Genomic DNA, 12757 nt, shown 5'->3' on the forward strand with positions numbered 1-12757 from the left:
TTCACTCCACCAGTTGCTTTAAACTCTGCAGCAAATGAGAGTTTCCCACAGTGTTGAAAAATGTCTTGGAAAAAGAAGCAGGTTCATGGTCATACATGAGAGATCCTTGTTGCTATACAGGAAGTCCCCGGGTTACCAACGTCCGACTCACGAACATCCCGTACTTACAAACTGACCTCCAGCTTCTCATTTTTTAAAAAATATTTTGAAAAATATGAGTTATATACAATGTTTTGTTCAAATGAACAGGCGGACTAACTAGCCGGTTTCTGTTCTAATTTACACACAAATTCAGCTTACAAGCAGCGGGGAAAATAGAACTCTTTTGTCACCTGGGGACTTTGTGTATATGATCATATAGATCACAGCTGACTTAAAGTATCGTCCACGAATAATAAATCTCAAGTTCCAACAAAATATAAAATTAACCTGTGTTAAATTATCAGTTAAAGAAGAGTTGTTTAATTTACATATTTTTAGTTGAGCATTAATTAAGTCATAATTAAGAGGCAAAATCATTGCTGCTGTCATTATGATAATTTTAAAAAATAAACTAATACTAACAAAGATGAAAGTAACTTTGCAGAAGGTTCTTGTTCGAGCAATTCAAATCCAAACACTTAAAGCTCCCATCACTTTTCTTTGCTCAACAAAGTTAACTCTGTTTTTCGAATCCAGGGTCAGTCCATTTGAAGCTGTCACTTGTTCCAGCTGAGATTCTCTATTTGTATATTTCAGACTCACTCCATTCCATTGCAGCTTGTATTCATTTATTTCTTTCCTAATTATAGCTCCTCGGTTTGATTCCAATTCTCTAATTAGTAATTGCTCCACTTTTTATAGTTCTTCCTCTTTCCAATTCTTGGAATCAGACTTATTCTATTAGGTAAAGTAAGTTTGTACGAATACTGTATTAATCACAGATCACTTTATAGCAGGACTTTGGGCATTCTCTCTGGCTGCAAGTCAACTATTCTGGACACTCTCAAAGCATTTAGATAAGCTGTGTTTAATTTCCAGAGTGATTAGTTTATCCAATAAATGCTCAGCACTCTGAAAGAAGTTTGCTACAATTGCAATATAGAGTCTAAATCTTGTGGAATAGTTTATTTAATATTTTGCACTTCAGATTTAAAACTAGCTAAATAATCCCAAGTTATTTTATCAGTTTTCCATGGAGAACTGTTTCACAGACCTGAAAATATAGTGCAACCCTCAAGACTTGCTCTGCATCTTTAATCCAGTTTCACTGGGTTTAGACTCAATCCGGTTGCTTCGCTGAACTCGAGTCATTTTCCTCAGACAATAATAACAGCTTTTTCTCTTCTTGACTTATTCTGACACTCCATTCAAAACAAATTCCAGGTCATGCTACACTTTAATACATATTTGGATGAAATGAGTATTGAAACAATAATCAATTTGAATACTTCATTTGAGGAAACAGGTTGCTGAAAGCTATTTTTAATACACAGAAGTTGTTTTGGTTTCACATGTTTCTTGCAGATAGTTTTTAATAAAATGGAAATTGCCTAAAATTTCATGAAATTCCAAGAGAATAATGAACATCCACAGCTCAAAGATTTTGGCATTTACCTGAAAATCATTGCAAAAGTGAATTTGTATGACAGTGGTGTTCAGCACAGATGAACTGACAGCAGCACATTAATGACAACATATGCCTGGAATAGACACAAAACACAGAGAAGAAAATGAAAATGTCGCCAATCATTTTAGTACTACTGGGACGTTACCTTTTAATTTAGCGATTGTGAGGTTTGGGGGGTCTGTTTTCATTGGGAAGGGGGTCTGGGATTCAGTCTCTTGACACATCAGACGCTAATCATTATTATCATTTAACTGAGGTTGGAAAATGTATTTGTCATGCAAACGTTATTATAATTGTAGTAAATTAGATACATGTGTAATTGTACCCTCTGTAATGGACTGTAATTACATTTTAGCATACAGAAGTGTTCTTTTTCACACTGCTATAAGCAAAGGTTTTTTTCTTAGGAGGATGTTTATGCGTAGGCAGCCTTCTCACTGATGTGCTTCTGATTTGTAGGACTGTAAGACAGAGTGAAACTAGAGTGTGGACAAAGACAATCCTGCTGTGAGTATGCTAATACTAAATATTTACATGGGAAATCTGTCTCTCACAGTGTGAATGTGGAGTTTTCTGGGCAGTGTGTTGGAATGTTATTGGGAACTTGCCAGTAATGGTTAACAATGTGGCTATTAAGCAGGATAGTTCTTTTTAAAAAGAAAATCTATGTTCTATCCTGAGGCACAAACAATGTTGTTGTGTTTGAAACAGCATGTTCTGGTTAATTAGCATTCGGTAAATCACTGACAGCTTTTATTGCAAAAGAGCAGCATTTTGATTTATTATTTTGTTGAAAAGCAAATCTTATTCATGACTTGCGGTTATAAAAGAATAATAGAGTAAATGTTTTGGAGAGGGATAGTGTTAATTCGCTAATATATATCTTTGTCAGAGATGAGCTACTTAATCTATTTTTACCAGTTTCTATGGAAACAAGATTTTATTTACAGTATTTACTGGTGCTGTTTGACATTGTCATTCTGTCTGAGAATAAAGTCAATTGTTCTTAGAGGGAGTTGACGGATAATGGAATGAACATCAAAGGCAGGACAATACTTGACCAAGTTCATAAGGTTAACCTCTGCTATACCTCAGATTTTCATTTACTCTGCATGAATCTCCTTTCCACTTATTGAAATTCTATTCATATCTGTTGTAGCATGGGCTTAACTCTTTCTCTTTGAATCCAAATGAATTTATTTCCCCTGTATTATTTTTCATCCAATGGATTTGATATTGAATAGGTTCAGATGGAGAGGGCTTAAGCCAGAAATAGAGGCGGAGATGAATTCAAATCGATTACAGATAAGAAGGTAGAGATAAGTTCTGATGGAATAGGATTGGAATAAATGGATTTCTCTGAGTTAAAACTAGGTGGGGTGGGGGGGTTGGATGATAGATGATAGTAAATTCATATGTGCAATGGTAGGAATCTCTGGGATTCGTAGCTCATTTATTTAGAAGTAAGAAATAAGTTATTAGAAGGGACATGCTTTAAGAGAGAATGTCCCTCTTTCATTAGCTAATTTATCATTGTTTTTAAAATATATCATTTTGATCAAATCTGATAAAGAATTCAATAATTGAGATTTTTTCTCAGACTTTTCATAAATTGCTCAAGATTTGGTAGTCAAATTTGAGTCACTTTTTGCCAATGCATATATATTGATATAATTGTATGCTGTACATGTAACTCTTCAGCAATGCTGGTATATCAGCAAAATTAAAACTATTCAATGAAGCTAAAGCTTTGGATAAAACTGAAAATTAATCATGTCTGATATTTTCATATGAACCTTTCGGTTATAAATTAAATAATAACCCCAAAATATGGTGAGATCATGACACTTTCACAATATTATGGTGAAGTTACGTCCAGTTTTTTTTTCAGTTTATTTTTCCTGTTATTCGCATCTTTTTGTCGAAATTTGCCACCACTTTAGTTCCAACAAAATAAAGAACAGCAGTAAAACGGATCACATTCAATTAAATATTCATACTGGTCTGGGTCAAGGCTGGAATATGTTCCTAGGTTTAGGTGATATTTATAAACCACTCAGCCTTTACTCTTGAGATTTCTCCTGTAACTTAAACCCTTCAATGTGTTACAATCTTGTAATATTCTGAAGAACTTAAGGAGATCAAGATTGAATAAAAACCATCCAACCATGTACATCTGAAGACTGCTTTTTCTCAACATATGTTCTGTATCGAAAGTATATCTTCCATTTTATGATAAAGCAAACAGTACTTACTATTTTTTTGCCATTTGCAAACGTATCCATTTCTTCATTGTGGTTTTATTCAGTATGCATCTGGTAGGTTCTGGAAGTGTGGATTAGAAAGGACGAGACTGGGGAAAGTGGGGGTGGTGCGAATTCTGTTCTACCTCTGTGTTCTTCATGAAGGCTCATTTGAAACAAAAAAGTTATACTTTTATTCTGTTTGGCTGTCAGTTTTAAAATATGTTATTTAGTGCTAATTTTAGGTCGGAAAATAATTATTTTAATGGAAGAAATGATTGCTTCCCTTTTGGACATTTCAGTACCTGATTGTACAAAGCATGTACAAAAGGTAATAGTTTTAATTATCAACATTATTCCTGTATTGCCAGAGATAATTCTGAAGATTTAATGAAATTTGTATGCAGTTACACTATTTGGCCCATGATCCAAATGTGAATGTGAAATGTTTGTACCCAAAGTCTTATTATTTGTGAAAACTCGACACATAATCAAATGTCTGAAGACACTGAAAACAAGTATAGTAGAACCAGAAAATATATTTCCCTGTTTCAGGGGACAATTTGGAAATAGGATGTTCCTATTTGGATGTAAATATAAACCTTTATTTCACAGCCTAACATATTGACTAGATAATCACTCTTAAAACCTGATGTCTTTGGTAAACACCAATACGACACATCTGGGTAGTAGTAACAGGATTGGTCAGAGTCAGCATGGATTTATGAAGGGGAAATCATGCTTGACTAATCTTCTGGAATTTTTTGAGGATGTAACTCTGAAGATGGACGAAGGAGATCCAGTAGATGTAGTGTACCTGGACTTTCAGAAAGCTTTTGATAAAGTCCCACATAGGAGAAGTGAGCAAAATTAGGGCGCATGGTATTGGGGGCAAAGTACTAACTTGGATTGAAAGTTGGTTGGCTAATAGGAAACAAAGAGTAGTGATAAACGGCTCCATTTCGGAATAGCAGGCAGTGACCAGTGGGGTACCGCAGGGATCAGTACTGGGACCGCAGCTTTTTACAATATATGTTAATGATATAGAAGATGGTATTAGTAATAACATTAGCAAATTTTCTGATGATACTAAGCTGGGTGGCAGGGTGAAATGTGAGGAGGATGTTACGAGATTACAGGGTGACCTGGACAGGTTAGGTGAGTGGTCAGATGCATGGCAGATACAGTTTAATGTGGATAAATGTATGGTTATCCACTTTGGTGGCAAGAACAGGAAGGCAGATTACTACCTAAATGGAATCAATTTAGGTAAAGGGGCAGTACAGAGAGATCTGGGTGTTCTTGTACACCAGTCAATGAAGGTAAGCATGCAGGTACAGCAGTTGGTAAAGAAGGCTAATAGCATGCTGGCCTTCATAACAAGAGGGATTGAGTATCGAAGCAAAGAGGTTCTTCTGCAGCTATACAGGGCCCTGGTGAGACCACACCTGGAGTACTGTGTGCAGTTCTGGTCTCCAAATTTGAGGAAAGACATTCTGGCTATTGAGGGAGTGCAGCGTAGGTTCACGAGGTCAATTCCTGGAATGGCGGGACTATGGCGGGAAAGACTGGAGCGACTGGACTTGTATACCCTTGAGTTTAGAAGACTGAGAGGGGATCTGATTGAGTCATATAAGATTATTAAAGGATTGGACACTCCGGAGGCAGGAAACATGTTTCCGCTGATGGGTGAGTGTCGAACCAGAGGACACAGCTTAAAAATACGGGGTAGACCATTTAGGACAAAGATGAGAAGAAACTTCTTCACCCAGAGAGTGGTGGCGTGTGGAATGCTCTGCCCCAGAGGGCAGTGGAGGCCCAGTGTCTGGATTCATTTAAGGAAGAGTTGGATAGAGCTCTCAAGGATAGTGGAATCAAGGGTTATGGAGATAAGGCAGGGACAGGATACTGATTAAGGATGATCAGCCATAATCATATTTAATGGTGGTGCAGGCTCGAGGGGCAGAATGGCCTACTCCTGCACCTATTGACTATTGTCTATTGTCAATACAATGTAATAATGTGCTGACAGGTTTTACTTCCAATTTAAGACTCTGTTTGAGAAGTCATTTTGGTTTTAATCTTTCAGTTTAAAATCTCTTGATGTTCTGATCTAAAGGTAAAATATTCAGAGTTTGGATAACATTTCTGATAAAATTCTGAATTATTACCGAATTACTGTTTAATTTGCTGCCAAATTTATTGGATTTTGTATGGGGTATGGCATTTCTTCCAGCTTACTTTTATTCATCCAGAAATGTCTTCAAGCACCATTCCCCACCTGCCTTCAATACTCATCCCAGGCCATTTCACTTTTAAAGATCTGAGGTTTTCACTCTTTGGTTCAAAACTCAAAATGTAATTGATAACAATATGCCTGATTTACATTTTCCACTCACTCATTCATTCTATCTATATGGTTCTAAAGCATTGACACCGTGCTAAAAGCCTTGTGGTTTTTCTGTGACAATGAGAATTTAAAAGTTTCCCTTGCTCTTAAATGAGTGAAACCATGCACTATACTTAAAAGGTGTTGGCTGATCATTGCACAATTTGATCCCAGCTTCTTCTAACTTGCATTCTGCTATTATGATTGTGGTTGTTCAAAAATGTATTGGCTTTGTTGATTGCTGTCTGCACTGGTTAGACACGTGGAGTCTGCTGGGACTCATCATTCTCTTTAGACCCTATCTTTGGCTTTTCAACATCAAACATTAATCATGGACTACAATGCATTCAATGGAGCCATTTACTTTTTTTTTCTCCAGTTTTAGGTTTAGATTTGCTTTTATATTTTCAAAAAAAGGAATAGGGAAATAGTGGTATGCTTGTACAGAATAGACAACTGGTCTGCATCTAATATGACTGTCTGTCCAGATGATGCTGTCATTTTTATTCTCATTAATTTAGGATCCTTGCTCATCCAATGTCCTGTAAAAGCTCTGTCATGTCTGTAACAGGAGCCAGTATTGCAGTAGTATTGGAAGGAGATAGATCTGTGTCACTTGGTAGGCTTCAACTTCAGTTCTACTTTAAACTGTTTAGATGTGTGTACTACTGGAATACTTTGAAATCTAAAGGCTAATTGATGGATAGGGAGTAAGGTTAGCAGCTTTCAAGAACAAGGTTGAATAGTTCAGAAAACTCCAATAGATCAGTTTTAGAATGTGATAGGTTTTACAAATTGGAATAGATAGCTTGGAAGAGCAGAAATGAATAGTTCATACAATTTGAGCAGTGAATTTAAATACACATCTGGTTAGTTTTTTGTAGCATCTTTCCATTCTGTCAATTGTTCAAAGTACTGGTCCTTGAATTCGTGGAGTCATTGAGGAGGCATCATTGTATTGCCTCCATTTAACTGCAGTTTAACATCACAATTATTGAATAGAGTATATAGAAGCTCACTACTTAAGAAAATCACCTCAAACTTTGCAAGTATAAAGGGAAGCATTAGATTTTTTAGAATGGGTCTTCGTCAGGAATGGCTATAAATAAGTGAAAATTATACAACAATTGTTTCGTTGGTTGAATGTAATTTTCTGTGGCTAGCTCCAACCAGCAGCTTTGGACATGTACAGGAAGGTGATTAAATCAGATCAAAGTATTAGAAATTGTGGTCTTGATAGAATAGACACTGATGCGAACAGTAAAAAGATGGTGGCAAGAAAGGAGGTCTTTGGCCTGGATATTAATGTGGGCAGAGGATTGAATTGTATAAATAAAACCTGCAAGTCAAGCAAACACACCAGATTGTCCAATTTCACCTTAATTGGAGCTACATATTTTGAATCCAGGATTTGGCATCTCCAAACTGTAAAGTAAAGGTGATGTGAACCTGCACGATGTGATTCTATGTAAAGGCACCATGTAGAATTAAAATTTTAAGGAATTGGGAGAGTGTTTAAGATGGATTCATGCAAAGTATTCACAGCTGAAATGAGGCATTCCTGCAATTGGGTAGTTCCAAGAGCATGAAGAATATACATGCATTATACTCCAGTCTTGGATGCAGTGCAGAAGCAATTTAATGATCTAATGAACAGAATTCAGGAATGGTGAGTACCTTTGTTGATTCATCTCCATCTGTGGTATAAGCCCTCCAACATTTACCTAACACTCTTCCCCATTTATCCATCCAGTGCTGCCACTCACTCGAAATGCAGTTTGATACATCTATCACACTTGTTAAATCAGTTGCAGCTATCAGTCACTCTCAAGTGAGCCTGTGGAATTCTCTGCCACAGAAAGTGGATGAGGCCAAAACTTTGAAGGTTATCAAGAAGAAGTTTGATATGGTTTTTAGGGATCAGCAGATAAAAGGGTATGAGGAGAGGTCAGGTACTGAGCTGGATAATTAGCCCTAATCATATTGAATGATGGTGGAGACTCAAAGCACTAAATGGCTTAGTTCTAGTTTGGTTCTACTTTTCTGTTGCTGTGGGACTCCTTAAAAAAGAAGATAGCAGATTTGAGATGTTAGAAAGGACGAGGTGCAAGACATCACAAACATTAAACTCAGTGTGTATTATGGCGTCTATTTCACATCCTTATGTTTATCTACCGAGGAATTCATGCATACAGGAAGTGTTGCTGTACATGCATTAGCACAGTTCCCCAGTTGATTTATCCCTTCTAAAAGGCACTGTTCAAGGATGTCCAGCCAAGTACCAGCACAAATGCACATACTTCAATAATTCAGTGAGTTGGATTTTCACCTGATGACTCAGAACCCACAAATAAGCAGAAACAGGCATTGGGGACATGGATATCTGCAGAGTCATGACAGAGGATGTCTCCCCAGCTCTGTCGAACTGGGAGTAGTGCCGAACACCAACGGCCATAGTTGAGAAAGAGAATTCTGGGATTTATCTGCACCTTTTAAGCAGATAGTAACTGATGTGCCATGCAGTGTGTGGAAGAGTCCTGCTTGATCACTAATGGATTGGTGATTATAGTTACTCATGAGAAAGTCTGCCATGAAGAGGGGAACACTTCCATGAATTTTCAAGCATGATTCTCAAATTATTTCTGCCAAGCTATTAGTACAGTCATATGGATTTTTGATGCCAATGTATCTGCTGCCTTCAACAGGATGACTTCAATTTGTACCCTAACAGAATTAGCAAAGTGATGGAAAGGGTTATCGCCAGGCCTATCAAGCAGCACTTGCAAAGAGATTGTTCAGTTTGTGTTCTACATTGCCATACAGCTCCATATCTCATTACAGACTGTCCAAAAAAGAGCTGAACTCCAGAAGTGAGATATGAATGGCCTTTAACATTAAAATAACATTTGACTGAGTGTGTCATCAAGGGCCCCAAGTAAAATTTGAGTTAATGGAAATGGGGAAAACGCTCTCCTGTTGGGAGTCATATCTAGCACAAAAGAAGATTTGAAGTTGTTAGGAGTCTTTCATCTCAGTCCAATGACATCTTTGAAGGACCTTTTCAGGAAAAGGGAAAATTTAAAATTTCTCATTGATTTCAGTGATTACAGCTCACCTGGAGAGATGAAGGTGGATGACACATCCCAGCTTCTGATAGAGCACTGAGTAACAGACTGCAACTTCAATATTCCTGTGTATGTTGGCGATTCTGAAGTTGAAATCAATTTGAGAGGATTAAAGATGGCAAATGATAGTTGGCTGTCAAACATAGACACACACACACATTCAGACACAGACACACACACACACACACAGAGAGAAACATACTGTGGGTAAAAGTGAGGTATTGCATTTTGGTAAAATGAACAAGGGGGAGAATTTATATAGTTAATGGTATGGCCCTGGTAGTGTTGTTGAACAGAGATCGAGGGGTTCAGGTACATATTTCTTTGAAAGTTGCATCGCAGTAGACAGGGTGGTTGAGAAGTCATTTAGCATGCTTGCCTTCATTGCTCAGACCATTGAGTATAGGAGTTGGGACGTTACATTGAGATTCCACAGGATGTTGATGAGGCCACTTTTGGAGTACAGTGTACACTTCCTACTATAGGAAGGATATTATTTAATTAGAAAGGATTCAGAATAGATTTGCCAGGATGTTGTTGGAACTGGAGGTTTTGAGCTCTATGGATAGGCTGAGGGATAAGCTGATAGAGGTCCATAAAATCAAAAGGGGCATAGATATGGTGAATAATAAATATCTTTTCCCTAGGGTAGGGGTGTTCAAATCTAAGGGGCATATTTTTAAGGTGAGAGGAGACAGATTTAAAAGGGACATGAGGGAGAACTTCTTCATGCAGAAGGTGGTTCGAATATTGAATGAATTGCCAGAGGAAGTGGTAGGTGCAGGTACAGTTACAACATTTAAAAGACGTTTGGACAGGACATGAATAGAAAAAGTTTAAAGCGAAGTGGGCAAAGTGCTGGCAAGTGGGACTAGTTTAGTTTGGGAAACTTGGTCAGCATGTATTAATTGGACCAAAGGGTCTGTCTTTGTGCACACGTGTGTGACTGGTTGTAAGGAGAACTGATTGGCACCTGAGCTTTCTGTCCCCAAAGGTCAGTTGCTAACTATGCTTGGGAGGAGATGAAGGCAAGGTTAAGACCATATCTGTCACTATCTCGAGCCTGCTAATTGCTGGTCCCCTCATAGCTAATGACACAGCTCTGCACCTTACTTTCTCCAGACGTAGTACCAATGAGGATAGTTCCCCAACTTAATTGTCGAGCCATTACCAGACATCTTGCAAGTCTGCTTGGCATGTCAATTCAGGCTAGAGAATGTTTTCATTCGTGAGGCACTATGTAAAACTTTCAATAATATGACTGGGTACTTTAGCAGAACCATCCAATATTGCGTAGATATCTTTGTGCCACAGGGTTTACACTGACTTTCTTTGAACAGGGGCATACCCTTATTCGCTGCCAGGTTGGAATAATATACTGAAGCACACTTCTTAGAGAGAGTGCAATTCTGGTCTCCTTCCTATCGAAAAGATGTTGTGAAACTTGAAATGGTTCAGAAAAGATTTATAAGGATGTTGCCAGAGTTGGAGGATTTGAGCTATGGGGAGAGGTTGACTAGGCTAGGGCTGTTTTCCCAGGAGCTTCAGGGGCTGAGGGCTGACCTTATAGAGGTTTATAAAGTCATGAGGGACATGGGTAGGATAAATAGACAAAGTATTTTCCCTGCAGTGGGGGAGTCCAGAACTAGAGGGCATAGGTTTAGGGTGAGAGGAGAAAGATATAAAAGAGACCTAAGGGGCAACTGTTTCAAGCAGTGGTGTAGGCTAATACAGTTGCAATATTTAAAAGGCATCTGCATGGGTATATGAATAGGAAGGGTTTAGAGGGATATGGGCCAGGTGCTGGCAGATAGGACTAGATTGGGTTTGGATATCTGATTGGCGTGGATGAGTTGGATTGAAGGGTCTGTTTCAGTGCTGTACATCACTATGATTCTATGACTCTATGTTTGAAATGAGTGACAAAATCAAGTCAGGATGTGACATGATGATGTTCAATGTTTGTCAAATTTGTGAACTGTTTATCTCTATATATTTACAAAGCTCCTCTGTTGAATAGATTGTTTTTGAACTGTGTGGTTCACTTTGATAGCAATGTGCCTGAAGGATAGGATGATATCTTTTCTGCTGAATTATTGTTTGGACATGTCCTTGGCAAGCATTGTCAAGATTTGTGATAGGGCAACAAAATGTGAATGGTCTTTTGTATCTTTGGGTCTACCTTCAGGTTTAGGTTAAACAGGGGCTGGTAGGTTAATTAAGGTCCTTAACTTAGCTTCCACACTTACAATATAGCTCTTATTTCAACTTTTCAGCCTGTTCAACCAATATTACTTCTGGCAGTCTTCCATCTCCTGAGATGATTGTTCGCACTATACTGGTCAATTCTGGATGAAATATCGCCTGGTCTGGCTTGGTCCTATTTTGATATGTACTTGCTGCAGAGAAACATAATAGCCTGCAAAGGTGCATGATTTATTGACCTCCTTTTTCTCTGGACACTTGCCTCAGCCATTTCAGCTCTTTTCTTTTGCTAGCCTTTTTCAGTGACTTTCTAAACAGTCAGCTTCCAGAGGTTGCGGTTACCACTGACGGATGCCTCGTAGCTAGTGTCAGTATACAACTTCTTATTACCTCACTTTCAGGGGTTCTTGTAGTGGAAGTATAGAAACCTCAGATGTCATGACTCTATGGCCAACTAGATGTTCAGAATGTCTTTGGGCCACAGCTGCCATCTATCCAATGTATTCGCAATGGAACTTCACAAAGAATCAGCATGCTCCTGGACCTCTGATCATCTTGGCCTGTCACAGGATGCCAAAGTCACATCTGAGACAGTGAAGATTGAGCTGTTCGGCCTTTTCTCCTGTCTAGCACATATTGACCAGGTCGCACCACTGTGAAAGAGTCGTAGACTCACCATTTGATGTTTTTAGTCAAGTTCCTGTTATTTCACACGCATTTACTCAGCTTACATATAACAACTGCATCACAAAAGTTGCAATAGTTAGTCTCAGCATCAAGGCATAGATTGCCAGTGAGTGTTCACCCTAGTTATACAGCTATCAATAACCTCCAGCATTATCACTACTGTTAGATGGAAGCCTTCTGCAATAGTTTTAATCAACCTGTGCCAACATGTTAGTACACACCTTCAGGGAGAGATGGGAAAAGAACACAGACCTTTTGATCCAGAGGTAGGAACACTATCACTGTCCACAACATCCTGGATCATGTCATTTGTCTTCCTGGTGCTGACAACCAAATCAAACTCATGACACTTATGAGGGAGTCTGTGCAATTGCTGCTGCAGCTGTTCATCCACTCATGTGGCATCATCAGCATAAAACAACTCTTTGAGAACTCAGGGGAGTCAGACTGAACGATTTTCCATCAGTATCAACGTAGACACTCTCTGTGGATCACTAAC

General features: G+C 38.3%; 1 protein-coding gene across 8 annotated transcripts in view; it reads left to right on the forward strand.

Moving 5' to 3' along the window:
• The window catches only part of rbfox3a (RNA binding fox-1 homolog 3a), a 1559488-nt gene that overhangs the window by 484673 nt on the left and 1062058 nt on the right, over positions 1–12757 (forward strand). For all 8 annotated transcript variants that reach the window (XM_088000569.1, XM_088000570.1, XM_088000577.1 and 5 more), the window contains one exon: positions 2069–2116. The gene's annotated coding sequence lies outside the window, so the exon portion shown is untranslated. The remainder of the gene's footprint in view (positions 1–2068; positions 2117–12757) is intronic.

The sequence above is a fragment of the Chiloscyllium plagiosum genome, unplaced genomic scaffold, assembly GCF_037043375.1.
Source record: "Chiloscyllium plagiosum isolate Xiang-an unplaced genomic scaffold, Cpla_swu_hap1 HiC_scaffold_25, whole genome shotgun sequence".
NCBI classification, from domain to species: Eukaryota; Metazoa; Chordata; class Chondrichthyes; order Orectolobiformes; family Hemiscylliidae; genus Chiloscyllium; species Chiloscyllium plagiosum.